This window comes from Bos taurus, chromosome 17, assembly GCF_002263795.3.
Source record: "Bos taurus isolate L1 Dominette 01449 registration number 42190680 breed Hereford chromosome 17, ARS-UCD2.0, whole genome shotgun sequence".
NCBI classification, from domain to species: Eukaryota; Metazoa; Chordata; class Mammalia; order Artiodactyla; family Bovidae; genus Bos; species Bos taurus.
Window position 1 is genome coordinate 46,542,208 of NC_037344.1, and position 23,907 is coordinate 46,566,114.

Below are 23,907 nucleotides of genomic sequence, written 5' to 3' on the forward strand. Positions count from 1 at the left end.
GGCCTCAGTGACAAGATAAAATATGAGCAAAGACTTGAAGGGTAAAGGAGTTAGCTAAATGGATGTCTGGAAGAAGAGCTTCCCAAGTAGGAAGGACAGTCAGTGCAAAGGCCCTGAGGCAGAGACTGCCTGGCGTGTTTTAGGAACAGCAGGTGCGTCTGAAGCAGAGTGAGCTGGGAGGAGGGGGAAAATGTAGCAGGAAATGAGGTCCAAGGATGCAGATCATACAGAGATTTGTTAATCTTGTAGGAGTTTGGCTTTTTTATAGAACTGAAATGGAAAACCACTGCAGGGTTTTCAATGGAAAAATGATGTAAGCCGACTTAAAATTTCAAAGGAGCCCTACCTGCTCTGTTGGTGAAGGGAGAGATGGTATTACAATAATGCAGGCAGGATGCTAGTTGTACTGACGCCCCCCAAACTAGTTTGCACATGGGATGATTTAACCATGGGTTTGAAACAGCTGACCTGGTTTAAGTAACACCAGGGGGAAAAAAAAATTGCTCTCCAAAAAGCCCTGGCTGCAGTAAGGTATACTTGCTTACCCTTTCCAAGAAGATTAGCATTAAATATGAAAGCTCACAACACAGTCTCAATTATGAGTTACCATTTTCACATTTTATTCCGCGGGTAGCTCCTCGGTTCATCCCTTTGAACAACTTCATTAATAATTGGAGACGAATCCCAAACCTTCTCCTATTAACTTTTGATCTGGAAATTCAACCCCGTTGACATTCAGACACACATTTGATCTTTGCTTGCATTCTGTATTTGAACCAATTTAACTTCCTCATGTACAAGCTAATTATTGGACTGGCAGCCCGAGATGCCACCCAGATATCTTGTTGAGGAAAAGCCGCAGTGAGGGCCTCCGAAAGTGTTTCAAGTGCCTGACAATTCACTTCTTCATGGAGGAAAAACGTACCTTGGTTTAAAGGGCTCTGGAAATACAAAATCCACTGGGTGGGTCCTTTTGTGTCACTTGCACTGAAGACTTTTAAATGGGTTTTGAAAAACCCTCTTCGATTTAGAATGAAATACAAGATAACATTTTTTCAATGATGCCTCTTATGCAGTGTGAATGGGTTTACAGCTTCTAGTTTAGTCTAGGGTGAGACAGAAAGATTAGATCAGCAGAGTCCAAAGCTGTCTGCATCAGCCATCAGTCACTGCAGGTTACACTGTCAGAGATTTCTGTTTAGATTTTATTAAATGCGCTGTGAGTTTACTCCTGGCCCAGTGATTTTCCTCTGCCTTTCAAATTCCCTGCACTCTTGAAGGTGCCCAGTGGAATTCTGACAAGCTGTCAGACCCAGACAACTCCTGTGGAATTGACACGACACCTGGTTGCTTATTAACATCCATTTCCACCCCCACCGCCCTGCTTGTTCCTGCCGAGCTGCTTTCCCAGGCGGCTCACATGCTCTACGTCTGCAGACCCACCCTGCAGCCAGGGTCCAGCTTCCCTGGTTTTACAGTTGCCCCGAGCCCTCCTGAGGCGGTGGTCCGACAGGGGATGTGATACAACTGTGGCCAATCAGAGGTGAGGAGAGACTTTCAGGGGGGCTTCTAGAAAAGGTTTTCCTCTCTTCTGAGTGGGCTTCAAGAGGTACCCTTCCTCTTGCTTCCTTTGGATGCTATTGCACAAAGATGTTTTGCTGACTGTTCTTGATTTGGGGGGAGGGTGGATTGGATAAGTGGGAGCAAGGAGAAGCAGGCTGTCACAGGGTGGGGCCCTGGATCAAGTCAGCCCTGAAGGCCGCTCCGTCTCCGAATTCCCGTTACATAAGCTTATGATCTTCCTTTTCGATTAAGCTGGTTTCAGTTGGTTTTCTGTTTCTTATAAACTAAACCCTGCTCTCTCAAGGATTTTGTAGAATTACTGTTCCTTGTGGCTAAAGCACTTTATGTTTCTTGGAGGGTAGCTTTGAAGTAATTTAATAAAATTCAATGCTTGGATGGGCACAGATGTTTCTTTATAGAGTATTAGGGATATACTCGGTGTTCCCTAGTGGCTCAGATGGTAAAGAATCTGCCTGCAATGCAAGAGACCCGAGTTCTGTAAGAAACATGGGTTTGGTCCTGGGTCAGGAAGATCCCCTGGAGGAGGGCGTGGCAACCCACTGCACTATTCTTTCCTGGAGAATCCAATGGACAGAGGAACCTGGTGGACTACAGTCCATGGGGTTGCAAGGAGTCGGACAAGACTGAAGCAACTTACCATGCATCCACACAGGGATATACTGGGTTCAAAGAGGAGGAGTAAAATTTAATGACGTTTACAAACTGAGGATGTGTGTGCTCCACCTGTGTTTTCTTTGATGCTTCCTTTAACAGATAGAGGTATCACCACTTTCATATAGTTTGATAGTTTTCAGCGGTCTTATTTTGTACTTTTCTACATGTAACTTAAAACATTTCCTACAGTGAGCACATATACTGTAATAATTACATATGTTACAGCAAAAAAAATGTTATTAGTAAAAGATAAATTCAGATAAATGTAAGATACTTTCCAATTCTGGAGAATATAAGATCATATTCTTTCTTGTTTAGATTTTTTTAAAATGTGGACCATTTTTTAAGTCTTTATTGAATTTTTTTTACAACATTGCTTCTGTTTTGTTTTGGTTTTTTGGCTATAAAGCATGTGGGATCTTGGTTCCCCAAAAAAGGATATGTGGGGACCCCTCGCATTGAAAGGCAAAGTCTACCACTACACCTCCAGGGATGTCCCCAAGATCGTATTCTAAAGTCTATTTAACAGGCATATAAAGTAAGAGGTTGTGTGGAGAAGTCAGCTTTAAAATGAATACAGGATAGAAACCTTACTAGTCTGGCTTCCACTGTTTTCTGAAACTTTGAATTATATTTCGTGAATGTTCATCCCTTAACTGAAAAATGAGATTTGAGATGTAGTTTGGAGCTACCCGATATAGCCACTTATATTTAATGATCAGTTGGGAATTATATAAATCTGTTTTCTGCATTCGGTTTGCTGGAAAAATTGCAACTGATGAAGCAAGAAGGACCGACCCCAGGGATCTCTGTATCCAAGGAAGTAAAAGCTTCAAAACGTCTGAGATAAAGAAGAAAATGATGATTAGGGTTGGGACACCTGTTTTCTATTGGTCAGGCTGCCAAACAACTAATTTTTTAAAAAGTTTTTTGAAGCCTACTTGGATTTTTAAAACATTCATTTATTTGTCTGTACTGGGTCTTGGTTGCGGCATGTGGGGTGTGCATCGTGGTGTGCAGACTTCTGTAGTTGTGGCATGAGGGCTTAATTGTCCTCCAACTTGTGGGATCTCAGTTCCCCAACAAGGGACTGAACTGTGTCCCCTGTATTAGAAGGTGAATTCTTAACTACTGGACCACCAGGAAAGGCCCAAGACCTCCAAACAACTATTGATTCCATACTTCTCTTTTGACCACATTGAACTAGCTCTGGCCTCTCTAAATATGTTCAGTGAACCCTTGGGTTGAGACTTCAGAGAAATTAATGAAGACCTAAAATATATCAGACTCTGGGAAAATAGTGCCTTTGGATGTTCATTTGCCAAGGCTGCCGTGACACAGAGAATTGTAACTTGGTGGCTCTAATAACAGAAACTTTCCCTCCCACAGTTCTAGGGGTTAGCAGTCCAAGATCGCCCTGGCCCGTTTGGTTCCTTCTGAAGGCTGAGGAGGGGAAGCTGGTCCAGCCTCTCTTCCAGCTGCCGATGGTCTGCTTGGTCATCCACTATCCTCAATCTCTGCCTCCATCTTCGCATGGCATTCTCTTCGTGTCCATGTCTGTGTCCAATTTCCCCCCTTTTATAAGGGCAGCACTCAGGTTGGAGGAGGGAGAAAACTACTCCAGAATGACCTCATCATCACATAACTGATTATACCTGCAATGACCCTATTTCCTCATTCAGTCACGTTCTGAAGTTTAGGAAGGATTTCAACTTATGAATATTGGCAGTGGGGGTACTAGGGGTGGGGACAGAATTCAATCCCTAAGAAGAAAATTTCAGTGTGGGCTTTTAGAGCCAGTGCAGGGAAAGTGATGAGATATTTCTGGCAGAGTCTAAGAGGTTGATTTATACCAGTTGAACACACTTCTTTTGGAAGCAGGTTTACATTTGGTGTAGAGCAGTGTAGCTTATGAGTTGCTCTCATGACTCATTGTGATGGATCCAGGACAGGACAAGTTTGGTGATGAAAGGAATGGCTATTGCTGTAGCTTAGATTCCTGCTTCTCAAAGTGGAGCCACGGGGGAGCCGTTCTGTCTCTGGAGGACATTCAGCTGTGTGTCTGGAGATGGTGTTGTTTGTCCCCACTGGGTAGTGGTGGTGGGGTGCAGTTGGCATCTAATGGATCAAAGCCAGGGATGCAGGTGAAAGCCCTGTACCTGCATGGCGCCTGAGAGTCCCTCACAACAAAGAATTATCCAGCCCCAAATCTCAGTCCCGCTGAGGCTGGAAACCCTGGGTTAGATGCTTCCTCCCTCAAAATAAATCTGCAGTGAAGTTAAAAATGGAGATGAAGGTAAGGGAGGGACCTGATAAAAATGAGAGATTAAATCTGGAACATGCGAGTTTTTTTACATGTTCACTGAACTTAATAGGGAGCATAGAAATTCTACCTCAATTGCAATCATGTTCTCCTTTTAGGACAGCGTACTAGCCTGCCTATGAGAGGGATAATTTTCACATCCTGCATTAACAAAGCCTCAGACATTGCACTGAGTTGTGTCTGTGTTCCTGGGATGCTGGGTATCTGCTCTTTGCCCCTAAGCAAATTATCCCTCTCCAAGCCTCAGTTTCTCTTTCCATAAAGTGGGTACACTGACCATATTAAGAACATGTTTCCTTTATGTTTGCCATGCTGTGTAAGTGCTCTGCATAGATTTCTGTACGTGGATCATCTATGAACCAGTCTCCAAAGCAAATATCCTTTTTTACTTTATAATCGAGACATCTGAGGTGTAGAGCAGGTAGGTAGTTCACTCAAGGTCATGTAGTTGGAAAGTGGTAGAATTAGTGAGTGTCTATGATGGATAAATGGACAGAGAAGATGTATTTGTATCGTGGAATAGCATTCAGTCACCGAGAAGGAAGGAAATCCTGCCACTTCCCTGGTGGCTCAGACGGTAAAGCGTCTGTCTACAATGCAGGAAACCCGGGTTCAATCCCTGGGTCGGGAAGATCCCCTGGAGAAAGAAATGGCAATCCACTCCAGTACTATTGCCTGGAAAATCCCATGGACAGAGGAGCCTGGTAGGCTACAGTCCATGGGGTCACAAAGAGTCAGACACGACTGAGCGACTTCACTTCACTTCACTTCTTCAATGGACCTTGGGAAAGTCATGTTAGAAGTGCAATAGCCAGAGAAAGGCAAATACTGTATGATATTGCTTATACGTGAAATCTAACAAAGCCAGATTCATAGAAACAGAGAATAAAGGTGGTCATCAGGGGCTGGAGGGGAGGGGATGGGTGAAAGTGGTCAAAGGAACCAACTTCCAACTACGAGGTGAGTCAGTTCAGAGGATCTAACGTACAGCATGGTGATCAGAGTGAACTATACTGCGTTACATAGACTTAAAGTTGCTTAGAAGGTAGAGCCTAAATGTTGTCATCACACACACACACACAAATGATAATTGTATCAGGTGATGGAGAAGACTCTTGAGAGTCCCTTGGACTGCAAGAAGATCCAACCAGTCCATCCTAGGGGAAATCAGTCCTGAATATTCAGTGGAAGGACTGATGTTGAAGCTGAAACTCCAATACTTTGGCCCCCTGATGCAAAGAGCTGACTCATTTGAAAAGACCCTGGTGCTGGGAAATATTGAAGGCGGGAGGAGAAGGGGATGTCAGAGGATGAGATGATTGGATGGCATCACCAACTCAATGGACATGAGTTTGAGTGAACTCTGGGAGTTGGTGATGGACTGGAAAGCCTGGCGTGCTGCAGTCCGTGGGGTCACAAAGAGTCAGACAGAACTGAGTGACTGAACTGAACTGAACTGATGGAGGTGTCAATTCAGTTCCATTGATCAGTTGTATCCGACTCTTTGTGACCCCATGAATCATAGCACACCAGGCCTCCCTGTCTATCACCAACTTCTGGAGTTTACCCAAACCCATGTCCATTGAGTCAGTGATGCCATCCAACCATCTCATCCTCTGTCGTCCCCTTCTCCTCCTGCCCTCAATCTTTCCCAGCATCAGGATCTTTTCAAATGAGTCAGCTCTTCTCATCAGGTGGCCAAAGTGTTGGAGTTTCAGCTTCAACATCAGTCCTTCCAATGAACACCCAGGACTGATTTCCTTTAGGATGGACTGGTTGGATCTCCTTGTAGTCCAAGGGACTCTCAAGAGTCTTCTCCAACACCACAGTTCAAAAGCATCAATTCTTTGGTGCTCAGCTTTCTGTATAGTCCAACTCTCACATCCATACATGACTGCTGGAAAAACCATAGCCATGACTAGATGGACATTTGTTGACAAAGTAATGTCTCTACTTTTGAATATGCTGTCTAGGTTGGTCATAACTTTCCTTCCAAGGAGTAAGCGTCTTTTAGTTTCGTGGCTGCAGTCACCATCTGCAGTGATTTTGGAGTCCCCCAAAATAAAGTCAGCCACTGTTTCCCCATCTATTTGCCATAAAGTGATGGAGGTGTAAACTAACTTTATTTAGTAGTCACTTCATTACATCTGTACATGGAGCAAATCATCATTTTACACCTGAAACTTACACAGTGTTACATGTTAATTATATCTCAACAAACCTGGAATAGGGGTGGAGAAAGAAAACAAATGGAGTTGAAATTTAAGCCCTTGTTAATATCAGGGTAGTGAGACTTCCAAGCCTGAATCCTTGATCCCCAAACCCTGCCGAGTCCTGTGTAAATCAGGCTCCAGCAGCCGTGTGGAGCACATGGTCTACTCTGATGCGTGTGTGCTCGGTCAAGTCTGACTCTTTGCGACCCCATGAACTAAACTCCTCCATCCCTGGAATTCTCCAGGCAAGAATACTCGAATGGTTTTCCATTTCCTTCTCCAGGGGATCTTCCCGACCCAGGGATCAAGCCTACACCTCCGGTGTCTCCTGCACTGGCAGGCACATTCTTTACCCCTGCGCCACCGAGGAAGCCCCGCCTCAGCGAATGGGAATCGTAGTTGTTAAGAGAATGCCGGGTTTACTTGGCAGTTTCAGTGTCATGACCAAATAAGCAAGTTATTTGAAAAAAAATTTAATGTTAACGGTAAAATATATCAACATTCAGCAAGGGGAAGTTTTGACCTGGAAGGTGGCTAGAAATGTGGCATCACAGGCTCCTTCTTACATCCAGAAGATCAGAGTCTCCTCTTCACAAAGCAAATCATGGCCCTTTGGGATTTGGGAAGAGCTCCTATCAAGCCAGCTGCCCCTTGCACATGGGCCCAGAGACGTGAGTTCAACCAGGGCTGACTTCACCTCTGTCCCTTCCCTCTTCTCTCAGACTGGGTTGACAGGATGTGTTTCAACCTGGGTCTCTGGGCCGGCTCTGAGCTTCCTTGCTACAAACCTGCTTGATGAGCGCTGGAGCGCCACTGACAGCATGTGGCCATTGGCCTATTGCCCTCTGTCACCGTCGCTGGGAGGAAGGGAGGAAGAGAATTCACACACTGACTCTCAGGAGGAGGGAAAGCACAGCCCCACCCAGCAGGCAGCTGTGTTTGTTTGCAGAGAGAGGTGTGTTTGTCGGTGATCACAAAATATTATGATCCCATATGTCCAAACTGATCACAACTGTGGAAATGTTTATTTTCAGACTTATCCGGGATGCTAATGGCTCCCATGTCATTAGTGAGCTATTCTCTGTGAGACAATGAGAGAGGATTCGAGTGGGTTTGGTCAGCTGAAAAAAAAAGGCTCAAGAGTGGCCCTAGGAAAATCCAGACTGTGTTGTCAGTTTTGTACGTTTCATTCCTGGGTAAACAGGAGCAAATCACCATCACCATAATGATGGTGATAATAAAGGCTAATGGTCGTTGAGAACTTACTCTCTACAGCCCCTCTTCTGAGCTCTGTCTCTGGGACACACTTACACCTGTTTGCTTAGTGATCTATCACAGGCACCTGATGACATCGGTGACAGCGTCACCCTCACTTTTCAGGTGAGGAAACGGAGTCGTGGGGGCTGAAGGGTTTACTCAAAGCCGCTACCATGTGGACAGAGATGAGGGCAGGTGTGGAGCAAGGTCATGATAATGAACACACACAGCTCCAGGGGCAGAACATAGGGAGAATTTCAGCTTTTTATCGTCCCTCAAGGTAGCTGTCAGAGAAGGCAATGGCACCCCACTCCAGTACTCTTGCCTGGAAAATTCCATGGATGGAGGAGCCTGGTAGGCTGCAGTCCATGGGGTTGCTAAGAGTCCGAGATGACTGAGCGACTTCACTTTCACTTTTCACTTTCATGCATTGGAAAAGGAAATGGCAACCCATTCCAGTGTTCTTGCCTGGAGAATCCCAGGGATGGGGGAGGCTGGTGGGCTGCCGTCTATGGGGTCACACAGAGTCAGACATGACTGAAGTGACTTAGCAGCAGTAGCAAGGTGTTAGTCACCTATTGCTGTGTAATAAGTCATCCCAAAGTCCCCTCAAGGTAGCTGTGTTAGTCACCTATTGCCATGTAATAAATCATCCCAAATTCAATGTCTTTGGGCAGCACACGCTCACTGTCTCACATTTCTGAGAGCCTGGTGCAGCTTAGCTGAGTGCCTGGCTCAGGGTCTAACGTGAGTTTGTAGTCAAGGTGTCCCCTGGGGCTGCAGATCCCACTGGGGTGAGATCTGCTTCCAGGCTCACTAAACCCAGCTGTGGGCAGGTCAGGAACTCACCCTCAACTCACTCTCCTGGCTGCTGCAGGCTCTGTTTCCTGCCGGTTTGTGGACACAGACACCCCCGTGGGCCTCTCCACAAAGCCATTTACCTCATGACAGCTGATTTTCCCCAGAAGGAGGGACCCAAGGATGAGAGAGAGGACCAGAGAGACCCCACAGATGTTTAATGACCTAATCTTGGAAGTGGCATGCCATCGGCAGTGGAAGTGGTAAATAAATGGGGAATATTGATATAGTTTTGGACAAAAAACCCAGAGACGGTTCACGAGCTACATCCTCCGACTTTGAAGCCCCCCAGCAGGTGGGGAGATGTGATCGGTCTGCTGACCGAGGTCAGGGTGATGGGGATTTGGTGTGGATGCTGCCCACATCGGCAGCAAGACGGATGTAAGTGAGGGGCTGGGAGGATGGGAATCAGATGCCGCAGGAACCATAGCTTTGACATTTGAACTTGAAGCCAAACTTTTTAGTTGTGCCCCTAGATCTGGCCTCATAGCACACATACTCAGGATCTGACTTTTTTTTTTAATGGGGTATACTTGCAGAAGGCAGAAGGAGGAAGAGGGTGACACAGGATGAGATGGTTGAATGGCATCACCGATTCAATGATATGAATCTTGGGCAAACTCTGGGAGATGGTGAAAGACAGGGAAGCCTGGCATGCTGCAGTCCATGGGCTGGTAAAGAGTCAGACACGACGTGATGACCGAACAACATAGTGCTTTACAATGTGGAGTTAGTTTCTGCTGTATGACGAAGTGAATCAGCTCTAAGGATACATATATGCCCTTCTTCTTGGACCTCCTCCCATCCCATCTGTCTAAATCACCACAGAGAGGACATCCTCTTTCTGAGCATTTTTATAAAGGATCGTTAATCTGCAGTGGGCTGGCTTACGTGGAGGACACCATCTCTTCAGCTCTGGTTGGAAGAGGGTGGGTCTTCCAGCACTGATCACTGGTCCTCTTGGGCCTGGGTGTGTGACCTCAAGGCAGTCCACCCAGGGGACTCCAGCACCCCAGCAGCACTCACCCTACTCAGGACCATGCTGGAGGACCAGCTGCTAATGAAGATGGAAACTTTTCTGTTAAAAATCAGTAATGAAAACAAATATCTTTTCTGTCTGGGTGGCCCGCACCCTCCTGACATGGCTCCAGCTTGTTCCTTTGTCCCTTCAGGCACAGGGGTAGTAATGCCCTCCCACAGCGGTGCCCTAGCGCAGGGTCTCTGAGCCTCCCTTATTAGACACTCACCCTACCCACACCCCCTAAGCAGCTCCTTCCTTAACTCTGCAGAATCCCAGCTGGAGGAGCCATCTGTTTGCAGACAGCACCCTGATTGATTCCACTTCCTAAGTTCCCGTCATTTGTTTTTGACACATGGTAAGAGAAAAATGCTGCAAAAAGCTAGAATGGATTCCAGGTCTCCAGAGCTACTTGGAAATTCCATGATCCATTGGCTGTGCATTTAACCTATGCAAGCATTGAAAAGAAGCAGTCTTGTTTATCCATTCATCTGCCAATGGACATGTAGGTTGCTTCCATGTCCTGGCTATTGTAAATAGTGCTGCAGTGAACATTGGGGTATGTGTGTCCTTTTGAATTATGGTTTCTCGCAGTATATGCCCAGTAGTGGGATTGCTGGGTCATATGGTAGTTCGATATGGATGGACCTAGAGTCTGTCCTACAGAGTGAAGTAGGTCAGAAAGAGAAAAACAATTATCATATATTAGTGCATATATATATAGAATATAGAAAAATGGTACAGATGAACCTACGTTCAGGGCAGGAATAGAGATGCAGACATAGAGAATGGACATTTGAACACAGGGAAGAAGGGAAGAGTGGGACAAACTGGGAGATTAGGATTTACATATGTAGGATTTACATATATACACTGCTGCTGCTGCTGCTAAGTCGCTTCAGTCGTGTCCGACTCTGTGCGACCCCATAGACGGCAGCCCACCAGGCTCCCCTGTCCCTGGGATTCTCCAGGCAAATACACTGGAGTGGTTTGCCATTTACCATGTGTAAAATAGATAGCTAGTGGGAAGCTGCTGTATAGCACAGGGAGCTCAGCTTGGTGCCCTGTGATGACCTAGATGGGTGGGGGGTGGGGTGGGAGGGAGGTCCAAGAGGGAGGGGATATATGTACACATTTGGCTGATTCATGTTGTTGTACAGCAGAAACTAATTCAAGACTGTAAGGCAACTGTACTCCAGTAAAAAAAAGAGGCTGTCTCAGTCACATTGCTTTTTATTCTTAATGAAGATCTAGACAGAGAGAGTGCATATATATATATATATATATATATATATATACCGTGAGTCCTGCTGTGGGGTGATTAAAACACACACACACACACATCAAAGGATCCTGCTTTTTAAAAATAGACTCTCTTGAAGCCAGGAACCAAAGTACAGCAGGTCTTGAACCCTAGTCAGAGTAGAATACAATGCTGTTAATTCTGTCCATTTTCTCTGCTCCTTTCCAAAGTACAAGGGGGCAGCGAAACTCACCTGCGGTGCCTTGTGGTTGCCATGGCGACCACTGATGTGCCTCTGGGTGCTGCTTCCTCTTTGTGCGTGGCAATGAGGCTGGCTTGGCGAAATGTATTTCTGTGAGCTGGCCTGCACAGTGGCCTTTTATGATTATCGCTCACAAAGGAACCAGATGATTATTAAGTTTTGCCAGACATGGAACATTATTTTCAAGATCTCAAACAATCTCCCTCCTCTGGTTTATGTGGCTGGCTTTTGCATGGGCAGCTTTGTATCTTGAATGTTTTATATAGAAACCCTTCCAAGGTCAAAGTCATAATAGCATCATAAAACTCCCCCTGTAAATCAGCAGTGAGGCTATTAATGGAATAGCTGTACTCCCCCACCCCCACACCTCTAAGATCGATCCCTTGTTAAGTTTTAAGGCATTCCGTTTTTTTTTTCCTGGAGAAATAGATATATTTACACTTTGTTAGTTGCCACATGATGTATTTTTCTGTAATAAAATCATGTCTCTGCCCTCAAATGAAATGTGGTGGTGTGTGCTCAGAGTTGCATTTATGATCCTAGAGTTCACTAAATGGAGTAAACTTCAGAGGCTTAAGTATAAATATTACAGGTCATTTGTGTCCAAGATAGTGAGGGGATGCGTAATGTGAAACCCTTACAGTTTCTGATTTTGTCTAATGGCTGCCATAACCAGAGGCTGAAATAAGCTTTTTGGAATTTTTTTCCCTGCTAGTCCTTTATGCTGAATCTGAGTTCAACAGAAGCACTCTCCTGTTGTATCTTAACAGAGGCAAGAGTTCACCAAGACAACTGGTTCACGAAGCCAGTGCAGTATAGTGCTTAGGTGTCCAAGCTCTGGAACAAGCCTGGGCATGGGTAGGTGCTAAGTCGCTTCAGTCATGTCCAACTCTGTGACCCCATGGACTGTAGCCTGTCAGGCTCCTCTGTCCATGGGGATTCTCTAGGCAAGCATACTGGAGTGGATTGCCATGCCCTCCTCCAGGGGATCTTCCTGACCCAGGGCTCGAACACATGTCTCTTACATCTCCTGTATTGGCAGGCAAGTTCTTTACCACTGGCACCACATGGAAGACCCCTGGAACAAGCCTACCTAGGTTCAAGTCCTTGCTTGACCCTTTTCCTCTCTTGACATTGGGCAAGCCATCTCACCTGCTGTGCCTCAGTCTTCTCTCTACAAAATGGGCATGATGATGTCACCTACTTCATAGAGTCATTCTGAGCCTTGAATAAATTAATGTTTATCAAATGGTCAGAACACCCCATGATAAATGAATTTAAGTGTTTTCCCAGTGGATAAAATCAACACTTAAGAATGCTGTTCAACAGTACTTTCACTAACAACTTTTACTTCCAGTTTTATTCTTAAGCCCAGGAACAGTTGTTGAACCATGAGAGTGATGATAATATGATCAAGTTAGGAGGACTGTGTATTATATACATTTTCCATAATCACAAACATGAAGTTTCATATCTAGTTTATACCCTTTCTCTACCTGTTTTTAAAATTTTATTTATTTATTTGTGGCTGCATCAGATCTTAGTCGCAGCATGTGGAATCTTATTTTTAACACCAAAAACATTTTGTACTGGGGTACAGTCAAGGCTATGGTTTTTCCAGTGGTCATGTATGGATGTGAGAGTTGGACTGTGGAGAAAGCTGAGCGCTGAAGAATTGATGCTTTTGAACTGTGGTGTTGGAGAAGACTCTTGAGAGTCCCTTGGACTGCAAGGAGATCCAACCAGTCCATTCTAAAGATCAGCCCTGGGATTTCTTTGGAGGAAATGATGCTGAAGCTGAAACTCCAGTCCTTTGGCCACCTCATGTGAAGAGTTGACTCATTGGAAAAGACTCTGATGCTGGGAAGGATTGGGGGCAGGAGGAGAAGGGGACGACAGAGGATGAGATGGCTGGATGGCATCACTGACTCGATGGACCTGAGTCTGAGTGAACTCCAGGAGTTGGTGATGGACAGGGAGACCTGGACTACTGCGATTCATGGGGTCGAAAAGAGTCAGACACGACTGAGTGACTGAACTGAGCTGAACTAAACAGTCAGTTAACAATGTTGTGATAGTTTTAGATGAACAGTGAAGGGACTCAGCCATATGCATGTATCCATTCTCCCCCAAACTCCCTTCCCATCCAGGCTGCCACATAAAACTAAGCAGAGTTCCATGTGCTGTACAATAGGTTTTTTTGGTTATCCATTTTAAATATAGCAGTGTATACATGATGTTCCCTATATCCTTAACTCTCCCTGCCCCCTCCACCGGCAACCATGTGAGTCTCTTTCAGTTTTGTAAGAAAGTTCATTTGTATCATTTTTTTTAGATTCATCATATAAGGGACATTGTGTGATATTTCCCCTTCTCTGTCTGACTTACTTCACTCAGCATGACACTCTCTAGGTCCATCCATGTTGCTACAAATGGCCTTGTTTCATTCTTTTTAATGGCCGAGTAATATTCCATTGTGTGTATGTACCACATCTTCTTTATCCCTTCCTCTGTTGATGAGCACTTAGTTTGTTTCCATGTTTTGTAAACAGTGCTGCAGTGAACACTGGGGTGCATTTATCTTTTCAGGCAGCATGCGGAATCTTTATTGCAGCATGCAGGCTTCTGTCTAATTGTGTTGAGGGCTCCAGAGCATGCGGGCTCTGTGGTTGTGGCTCACAGGCTCTCTAGTTGCAGCAGGAGGGCTCAGTAGTTGCAGTGCACAGGCTTAATTGCCCCACAGCCTGTGGGATCCTAGTTCTCCCACCAGGGATCAAACCTGTGTCTCCAGCATTGGAAGAGACTCTCAACCACTAGACCATGAGGGAAGTCTCTCTGCCAGTTTTTTTGTTTTTTTTTTTTTAACTCCAGAAAGTCACTTAAGGTACTTGAACAATGGATAGGATGGTAGTAACTTCTGATATTTTTCTCTGACCACTTGCTATGTGCTAGGCATTGTAGAAGTGTTTAATCTGAATTATGATTTTTAGGGCCTGGAAAGGGCCTAGGAGGTGGGTATGAATTGAGGAAACTAAAGCTCACAGCAGTTGTGACTTATCCAAGATTGCACAGCCAGTAGGAGGTGGAGTGGGGATTTGAAATCAGAATTGCTGTATCTGGTATCCTTTGTAATTACATGTATTTGCTCTTTTTGTCCATGTGCAACTCTGTGTTCCCCAAGATTAAGGGGTTAACAGACTGTCACTTGTTCATACACTCAACTTGGAACAGAGCTAGCCCACAGTAGCTGTTTGCTGGCCATGGGGGTGATTATGGATTGCTTTCCTCCATGGAACTTTTACTGTGGTGTCATAAACCCAGAGTCCTAAAGTCGCAGACATTGTCAATATTCCTACATCCCAGCACCAGTCAAGTGCATTTAGGTATTTTTTCCTCAGCCTCCCCGTCTTGGTGTAGAGCTTGGGGAAGAGACAGGTTCAGTTAAGGTTCCAGAACTACAACTTTGTAAAGTTTAAATAACTTGGTCAAATTATTTAACCCCTAACTTTTAAATTCTACATATTAAAATTGGGGTAATAATTGTTGTTGATATTAAAGAGAAAATGTTGGGAAAATATTCAGCACAGAAGCTGGCACACAGAGGCATTCAATATGTGTTAATTAGTGTAATATTAATGCTAGTTAGATTTTATCAAATGCTTGTAGTGTGGAGCTAGCCAAACGTATGTTGTCCTTTTTTCCTGTGTTTTCTTCAAATCTGTGTGTGTGTTGTCGATTCAGTGGTGTCTGACTCTTTGCGACTGTATGGACTGTAGCCCACCAGGCTTCTCTGTTCATGGGATTCTCCAGGCAAGAATACTTGAGTGGATTGCCATGCCCTGCTCCAGGGGATCTTCCTGACCCAGGGATCAAAACTGCATCTCTTATGTCTCCTGCATTGGCAGGCGTGTTCTTTACCGCTTGTGCCACCTGGGAGAAGGCAGTGGCAGCCCACTCCAGTACTCTTGCCTGGAAAATCACATGGGCGGAGAAGCCTGGTAGGCTGCAGTCCATGGGGTCGCGAAGAGTCAGACATGACTGAGCGACTTCACTTTCACTTTTCACTTTCATGCACTGGAGAAGGAAATGGCAACCCATTCCAGTGTTCTTGCCTGGAGAATCCCAGGGACGGGGGAGCCTGGTGGGCTGCCGTCTATGGGGTTGCACAGAATCGGATACAACTGAAGCGACTTAGCAGCTTAGCAGCAGCCACCTGGGAAGCCCTTCTGCAAATCTACTCAGGGATTAACTACTGCTACAGAATGGAATAGCCTTGGCCATCTTCTAATCAGCACCTTGGGCAGTGCAGAAGGTTCCATCAAGTTTAGAGCACACTTTTCTTTCTTCTTCTTTTTAAAAATATTTATTTATTCACTTGGCTGCCTCGTGTCTTAGTTCCACACGTGAATCTTCATTGCTGCATGTGGGATCCGTCACTGGGGCGCATGCACATGGGCTCCAGAGCCTGAAGCCGCAGTGTTCGCTGTGCACGAGCTTGGTTGCTCCAGGGCGTGTGGTATCTTAGTTCCCTGACTAGGGATCAAACCTGAGTCTCTCACAATGGAAGGTGGATTTATAACCACTGGATCACCAGGGAAGTCCCATGGGGTGCATTTTTCTAACCAGTTTCAAAGACCAGCGCAGACAAAAGACAAACGATACTTTTTAATCAGTGATTTGTCTATTGACTTTTATATGAAACAGGGGCTTCCCTGGTGGCTCAGATGGTAAAGAATCTGCCTGCAATGCAGGATACCCAGGTTCGATCCCTGGGGGAAAATCCCCTGGAGAAGGAAATGGCAACCCACTCCAGTATTCTTGCCTCGAGAATTCCAAGGACAGAGGAGCCTGGCAGGCTACAGTCCATGGGGTCGCAAAGAGTCAGACATGACTGAGTGACTAACACTAACTTTAATATGAAACAGGCGGAATCAACAATCTGATTTGTTATAAAAATACGACCTTGCCATATTAATTCCTAATGTCAGGGTTAATGTTGCCCATTTCCTTATCAGCTCACCAACAGCTTTTAAGATGTCATGTTTTAGTAGAGTACTATTTTGGAAAAAAATATTCTCATTATCTTTATTGCCATTATTATTTCCCCTTACATTTTAGACACAAATCTTGTCCTAATTTACTGCAGTTGTATAGTTGTCATGGAAAATAGATTAATATGCTAATTTTATTTCATGAATTTATGTACTTATCAAATCACTTTTGGAAAGAAGAGATAAATTGTGTCAAAGCTAATTCTGCTTATGTGATTGTCACATTAAATAATTTTTTTTAATTGAGACTTTGCACACTGCCCACTCTTCCCATCCCCACTAACCAAAATTATTTCAGAGGATGTGAATTTCATGGGTTTTCATTAAGTTGTTATGTTTTTATTTACGAGAGGCTGTGCTATTGATTTTTATGTCACTGCCATGCATTAGCATCATACCAGTGAACACATCGTACGGGTGTTGAAGCAGTTATTAGCACAAACAGGCCATTATCCAGTTCAACTCATGCCTTGGAAACTCCTTTAACAAGGATTTAATGATTCATGTAATTAATATGGGACCTGAAATTACTGGATGCACTCCTGTCAGTTGAAGCTATTTCTTTTAAGCTTGTGTTTCATAATTTACTGCTAACATTAAATGAAACTGCTAGACCATTTGATGTCTTTTTGGGGAGGTGGTTCATGTATGAATAAAATCCTATAAGGTAACTATAAGGTCTTTTTTCAAAAAAGAATTACCTTTAACTGGAAATCTTACTTGAAGCATGCTCTAGGTCTTTGCAACACTGGAGGGATCCATTGGAATGCTTACATATTGGAGTCCCTGTTCAGTTTCCTCTGGTGTCTTTCTTCCCTAACTATATTTACGAATTTTGGGGGGTCAAAAATATCTATCTCCTTGAATTGGAAGTAGACAACTATAGTCACCAGGGCTGATATCCCCCTATAATTCACCATTCATTAGACTAGCAGTCTTTGCCAAAGCAATAAAACAAGAAAAATAATTCAGAAATATAATTGGCAGGAAAGAACAAAATTATCATTTTTGCATTTTATTATTTTAAAAATAACTAAGCAAAACTTGTTTATTTTTTAAGTTAACAATCCTTATTGTATAACATCTGAGTGCCTATGGACATGTATACATGAAATGAGAAACATTAGGCATTAATTAAATCATGGGAAACATTTTGTGGGGTCCTAGGAAAATGACAAAGTTATATAAATTCTCTTTCTGAGATTGAAGCCCCTCTCTTGTCTGATCCCAGCTTGTTCCAAACTGTCTCTACAAATGTGACTTGCTTGGCTGATTGGCAGAGACTCTATTTCCTAGGTAGAATTCCATACCTGGAGATCCCACTCTGGTCATCTCCTTTTTGTAATTTCTGATCCATGTGATTCCATGTAAACCCTCAGCATCTTCATTCATTCCTATCTAATCCCTCACTCAATAAAAACTGACTCAGTGATCACTGCGTGTCAGGCAATTTGGGGATCAGAAGGGAAAGACACCTAAACACCACCTTCTCTGAGGTCACAGTACAGCAAGCCATCGTTTTTGTTTCTATTTTGTTAAGATTTATTTATTTTTATAGTTTTACTTTTGGATTGTGCTGGGTCTTTTTTCGCTGCACGAAGGCTTTCTCTAGCTGCACTGAGTGGGGCCTACTCTTGGTTGTGGTGTGTGGGCTTCTCACTGCAGTGGCTTCTCTTGTTATGGAGCATGTGCTCTAGGAGCTTGGGCATAAGTAGTTGTGGCTCATGGGCTCAGTTGCTCTGAGGAATGTGGGCTCTTCCCAGACCAGGAATTGAACCAGTATCCCTTGCATTGCAAGCAGATTCTTAACCACTGCACCACCAGGAAAGCCCCATTTTTTGTTTAATTGTTATTGGAGTATATTTGCCTTACAATGTCGTGTTAGTTTCTACTGTATAGCAAAATGAATCAGTCATACATATACATATATCCCTTCCTTTTGGATTCTTTCCCATTCAGGTCACCACAGAGCATTAAGTAGAGTTACCTGTGGTAGACATTATATTCTCATTAGTTATATATTTTAGGTATAAAGAGATGTGGATTCAGTCCCTGGGTTGGGAAGATCCCCTGGAGGAGGGCATGGCAACCCACTCCAGTGTTCTAGCCTGGAGAATCCCATGGACAGAGGAGTCTGGCAGACTACAGTCCATAGGGTCATAAAGAATCAGACATGACTGAAGTGACTTAGCATGCATGAAGTACCAGTTTTAAACATCTCCTGTATTTCTGAACTCTCTTTTCCCAGATAGACCATAAAGTCCTCATGGGCAGAGGCTACCTCTTGCACATCTTTTAAAATCTCCTGTGGAACTTAATACCCTGCCTTAGGTGTTTATTTATTAAACCACAGATGAATTGACAGAGAACAGCCCATGTTCTGTCTAGCATTTTATAGTTTAATTTTCAAAACCTTTTTATTTTTCAGTAAGTTGAGACTCACATAGACATTGCAAAAATAATACAGAGAGTTCCTGTGTACACTTTACCCACAGTTTCTGTGTTAATTTCTCCTGCATCTTGTGTCTTTACTCAGCTTACCCCAATAGATTATACCATCTATAACCACTGACAGTTATCAAAACCAGAAAATTGACATCTCTATTATACAGTGCTCTTGGATTCCTCTTTTTGTTTTTGTTGGGGGAAGGAAGATTTCTAAACATCTTCGCTTTTATCTTTTACATTGAAACTTTTTCAGGGGATTGAGTTGGAGGTCCTTAGAAAGCTCAGCTAGAGAAGCAGAACATACGTGGGCATGATGTAAAGTGTCAATTGAGGCAGAAGACACCTTCCCTGGCACAGGATAAACGTGCATACTTATAGCCCCTTTCTCTTCCTCTAGCCCACATCTAAATTATAGCTGTGATTGGTTTTGTGAAGCATTTTAATTACTTTGGCCATGTGTGCTGTTTCATCTCTTCATTGTAGCAATAAATAAACAAGGCCAAGTTTTCACATGCTTTCCCCCAGACTGGGCATCAGGTGTCTGCTTGGACCATCTATCAGAGGGGATTTTTATGTGGATTTGAAGATGCTGACTCTTGGTTTAGTTTTTACAGAAAGTGACAAAATATCCAAAAGCCAGTCCTCCCCACAATGGAAATTACATTGAATAAAATGTACTTAGCACTTCTTACAAGTTTCCTAGGATCATTCAACTAATTAATTAAAGGGGAAATGAAATTATTAGCACAGATGTATAAATTTTCCCAGAAATACTTTTGTAGAATCATCAGCACCCAGTCAATTTTGCAAAAGTCCTCTGAGAGATGTCTCACCACACAGCTGCCAACCAAGAGTTGGTCTCCCAAGAGGGTTGTTACCTGATTCAAAGTCCTAAAGGTGAGATGGATGTGAACAGAATCTTAAGGGAAGTTTCATGGAAGTGATAAAAAAGACCATTTGAAAACATTCTGTAGTCTAATTGATGAGAGATCAAATTCTTTGCTTCATCTGTGGAATTGAAATAGGAGAAAAACCAGGAAGAGGTGGCAAAAAAGGAAACCAGACATTATAGAGGTCTGGAATGGATCTTGGCACCCTGCCTCCGTCCACTTTGTTCTTTGTATCTTCCACGTTGCAGAATCATGTCTATGACTCATGTTCAAATCCTTCATCTCATGATACAAATGAAACCAGTCATGGACTTTTCTTCTTCTGTTACTTCCATTCAGTCTTTGAAGAAGAGTGATTTTTAGTCTTTGATGGTTTTTAGATACTGGCCAATTATCGAAGGGTGACCAGAGCAAGTGATTCTGCTCACGGTGGCTACTACCTAAGATATGATTATCCTGGGACTTCCCTGGTGGTCCAGTGGCTAAGACTCCTTGTTTCCAATGCAAGGGCCCAGGTTCAGTTCCTGGTCTGGGAACTAGATCCTACATGCCACAACTCAGAGTTTGAATGCTGCAACTAAGGATCTCATATGTTGCAACTAAGGCCTGGTACAGCGAAATAAATAAAATAAATACTTTAAAAGGTATGATTATCCTGAGCCCCAAGCAGAAAGATCTGGGCACCATCAACAGCAGAATAAACAGTTATTTAGTAGAAGGAAGGAGCTCTAAGAGAGGCGTTGGGTCTTTCTCAGTGGAAAACTGCAACTTAAATGAGTATTTCTGAAATATAGTGAGTTTCTTTTATCTGTCTTCACTGGGAAGAAAATCAAGAGGATGTTTGAGAGGAGGAAGCAGCTTGAGCAGTTTTCTGTGATCATGTTTTCTCAGAGATCCTGTGGCATTGGGATAGAGTTGGTGAGAACCAGTTGGGAACAGCTAACAGTGTGGCCACATCTTGAATCCTCCCCGTTGACTTGAGAGAGTAAATCAGGCTTTTCATTTCCCTCCTGCAGGGGGGAACGATGTAATCTTCCACACCTTGTTGGCAGGCCATGATTGCTTCTGTTGGGTTTTATTAAGTCCCAAGGCCTCCCCATGGAAAGCTTTTGGAAAGCAATTTCTGCAGCCAGTGTTAACATGAAATGTAAACCTTTGATTAATACTATACTAAGTCTGCTAACAAGGTGATAAAATATGATGGTGAGAAAACCATCTGCCTTTGGTCTCCGTATTACAACTGAAGTTTATACTAATAAATCAGGGGTGGTGTATCTAAGCAGTCCACACAACTGTAGTCAAGAGATTTTTCCTCCCATTATTTCACTGGAAAACTAAGTAGTAAGAAAGAAACTCGAGGTTTGGAAAAGTCTTTACATAGGAATGTTATTGTTGTTTAGCTGCTAAGTCATAGCTGACTCTTTTGCGACCCCACAGACTGTAGCCAGCCAGGCTCCTCTGTCCATGAGATTTCCCAGGTAAGAACCCTGGAGTGGGTTGCCTTTTCCTTCTGCAGGGCATCTTCCTGACCCAAGGATTGAACCCGTGTCTCCTGCATTTGCAGGCAAATTCTTTACCACTGAGCTACCAGGGAAGCCCCACATAGGAATGTACATATAATTTAAAAAATATTTTTCATTGTCTTCATTATAAAGAGCCTTAACCATCCTGAGAGTTTTGCTCTATAAGAGAAAAACAGAAACATCTTCATTCAAAAAATGTAATAGAGAAGACACAGAAAGAATATGATAGAAGATATGCAGACACAAGAAATAATCTCCAGTCTGCATTTCATTTTCATCATCTCTGTGAAAGTATGGATGTAGGGAAACGTTTCCATAACATGAGAAAGATAACAGCACAAGTGTGATGATAAATAACCACTGGGCCTCTCTTCATCCTCAGCACTGGGGAGACAATAGAGATTAGTGGAAGTTGGAGTAAGTCAGAGGATGGATATCACATTTCACAGGGCTGGCCTCCTTACTCCTTCAACCCACCACAGGTGCCAGCACTTCCAATTTTTCAGGAGAAGACAGAAATTCAGATTTTTATGTGAATTGTTTTGATTTGTGAAGGATTGGCAAATAGCTCAAAAAAACCCAACAGGTTCTTCCCCGGTGGTCCAGTGGTTAAGAGTGAGATCCTTGGCCCGGGAAGATCTCATATGCTGCAGAACAACTAAGCCCATGAACCACATCTGCTGAACCCATGCTCTAGAACCCATGCTCCTTAACAAAAGAAGCCACTATTCACTGCAAGGAAAAGCAGTCCCTGTTTCCCAGAACTAGAGAAAGCCTGCATAGCAATGAAGACCCAGTGCAGCCAAAAATAAAAATAATTAAAAAAAAAAAAACACAACAAAGAAGCAAATGAAAAACGCTGTGGACTAAGAGATCCACAGATCTTATTCAGCCAGTAGACTCTAACTAACCATCATTCTTATGGACATAGTCAACTTAGTTTTGTCCCTAAAGGAGATTGCTTTTGAGGCCAAAAAAAAAAAAAAAAAAAGGATGCTTATGGTTTCTTAATCTTTGGCTGAAGAAAGAAAGTCAACAGAAAGAAACAAGGAGTGACTCGGGTGTGTCCTGGGAGGGGACCAGACTCTGTTCCAGGAGAAGGTGTCATATTAAAGCTGTTCTGTGTTTGTGCTGCTTATTTATTTCTTTACAAGCTTTGTGGAATTTTCTTCTTCCCACCAAGTCACTGTGTTGAGAACAGAACTAAGTCCTTTTTGATGAACCCCAAATCCTGTGGCTTTTTGTTTTGCTACAATATCATAAACTAGAGAAGAATAATGACATAGAATATAACCTTTTAACACCTGTATAAAAGAATTAAAACAGCCATGCTCTCACATGCCTGTGCTGGTGATAAAGTGACGTCTATTGCTAATGCAGAGATAGGGGTCATTAGCTTAAAAGAAGGGTTTTTCATAGGGCTTTAGAAATAATATGTCCCTTTTCTGCTATTGATGTGATATTTGATGGTTATTCTATTTTTTTTTGTTTTTTTTTTTAAAGTTCAGAATTGCTTGAAATCTTTTTAAAAAACTTATCTGTTTATTTATTTTGGCTGCATCAGGTCTTCAGTTTCAGCATGCTGGATCTTCGTTATTGCATAGGGCTTCTCTCTAGTTGTGGCAAGCGGGCTCGGTAGTTGTGGTGTATGGGCTTAGTTGCCCCACGGTATGTGGGATCTTAGTTCCCTGACCAGGGATTTGACCTGTGTCCCCTGCATTGGAAGAAAGATTCTTAGCCACTGGACTAACAAGGAAGTCCCCAGGGCCCCTGTATGGCCACCATTGTTCTCTCTGCTGTTACCCTTTCAGACCACGGAGCCAGCAGGCAGAGTGACCCTGATGCAGGCTGCAGATATTACAAATTATATTTTAGGAGAATAGTTTGTGGCTTACAAAAATCGTTGCAACATTGTAAGTTTTGAAACACTGCATGCAATGTAGTCTTAATTTTGCAAAAATAAAAAGACATGAATATTTAGTAATAACTATCTGAGAGAAAAAATTGTGGAGAGTAAGTAACGTAAAGTGAAGAGTGGTATTTCTGAGTGGGGACAATGCAGCTGATTTTTCTTTTCTATAGTTTCAAGATCTCTTAAATACTTTGCAATGAAGTTTATTACTTTCAAAAGAAAAATTGTATAGAATATACAAAAGTATATAAATATATGATGTATGTGCTAAGTTGCTTCAGTCATGTCCAGCTCTTTGTGACCCCATGGACTGTAGCCTGCAGGCTCCTCTGGGCTCCTCTGTCCATGGGATTCTCCAGGCAAGAATACTGGAGTGGGTTGCCATTGCCTTCTGCAGGGGATCTTCCCGACCCAGGGACCGAACCTGCATTTCTTGAGGTTCTCGCAGGCAGATTCTTTACTGCTGAAACACCGGTGATGCCCTATTAATATATGATATATGTATTTGTATGTGTTAAAATGTGTATTTAATGCCTCTGCTCTCTATCTTCATGTCTATAGGTCTTCAAAGAAAATAACTCATTTTTGCAATTATATTTTGCCTTCATGTTTATCCAGGCTTCCCTGGTAGCTCAGCTGGTAAAGAATCTGCCTGCAATGCAGGAGACCCC

The 23,907-nt window shown here is 43.4% G+C and overlaps 1 protein-coding gene across 10 annotated transcripts in view; it reads left to right on the forward strand.

The window, feature by feature from the left end:
* The window catches only part of RIMBP2 (RIMS binding protein 2), a 325,528-nt gene that overhangs the window by 151,485 nt on the left and 150,136 nt on the right, over nucleotides 1-23,907 (forward strand). Inside the window, exon 1 of one of the 10 annotated variants that reach the window (XM_024977663.2) lies at nucleotides 165-1,543. The exons of the other annotated variants lie outside the window; for them this stretch is intronic. The gene's annotated coding sequence lies outside the window, so the exon portion shown is untranslated. Of the gene's footprint in view, nucleotides 1-164; nucleotides 1,544-23,907 lie in introns of those variants that run through there. 10 annotated transcript variants of the gene reach the window in all.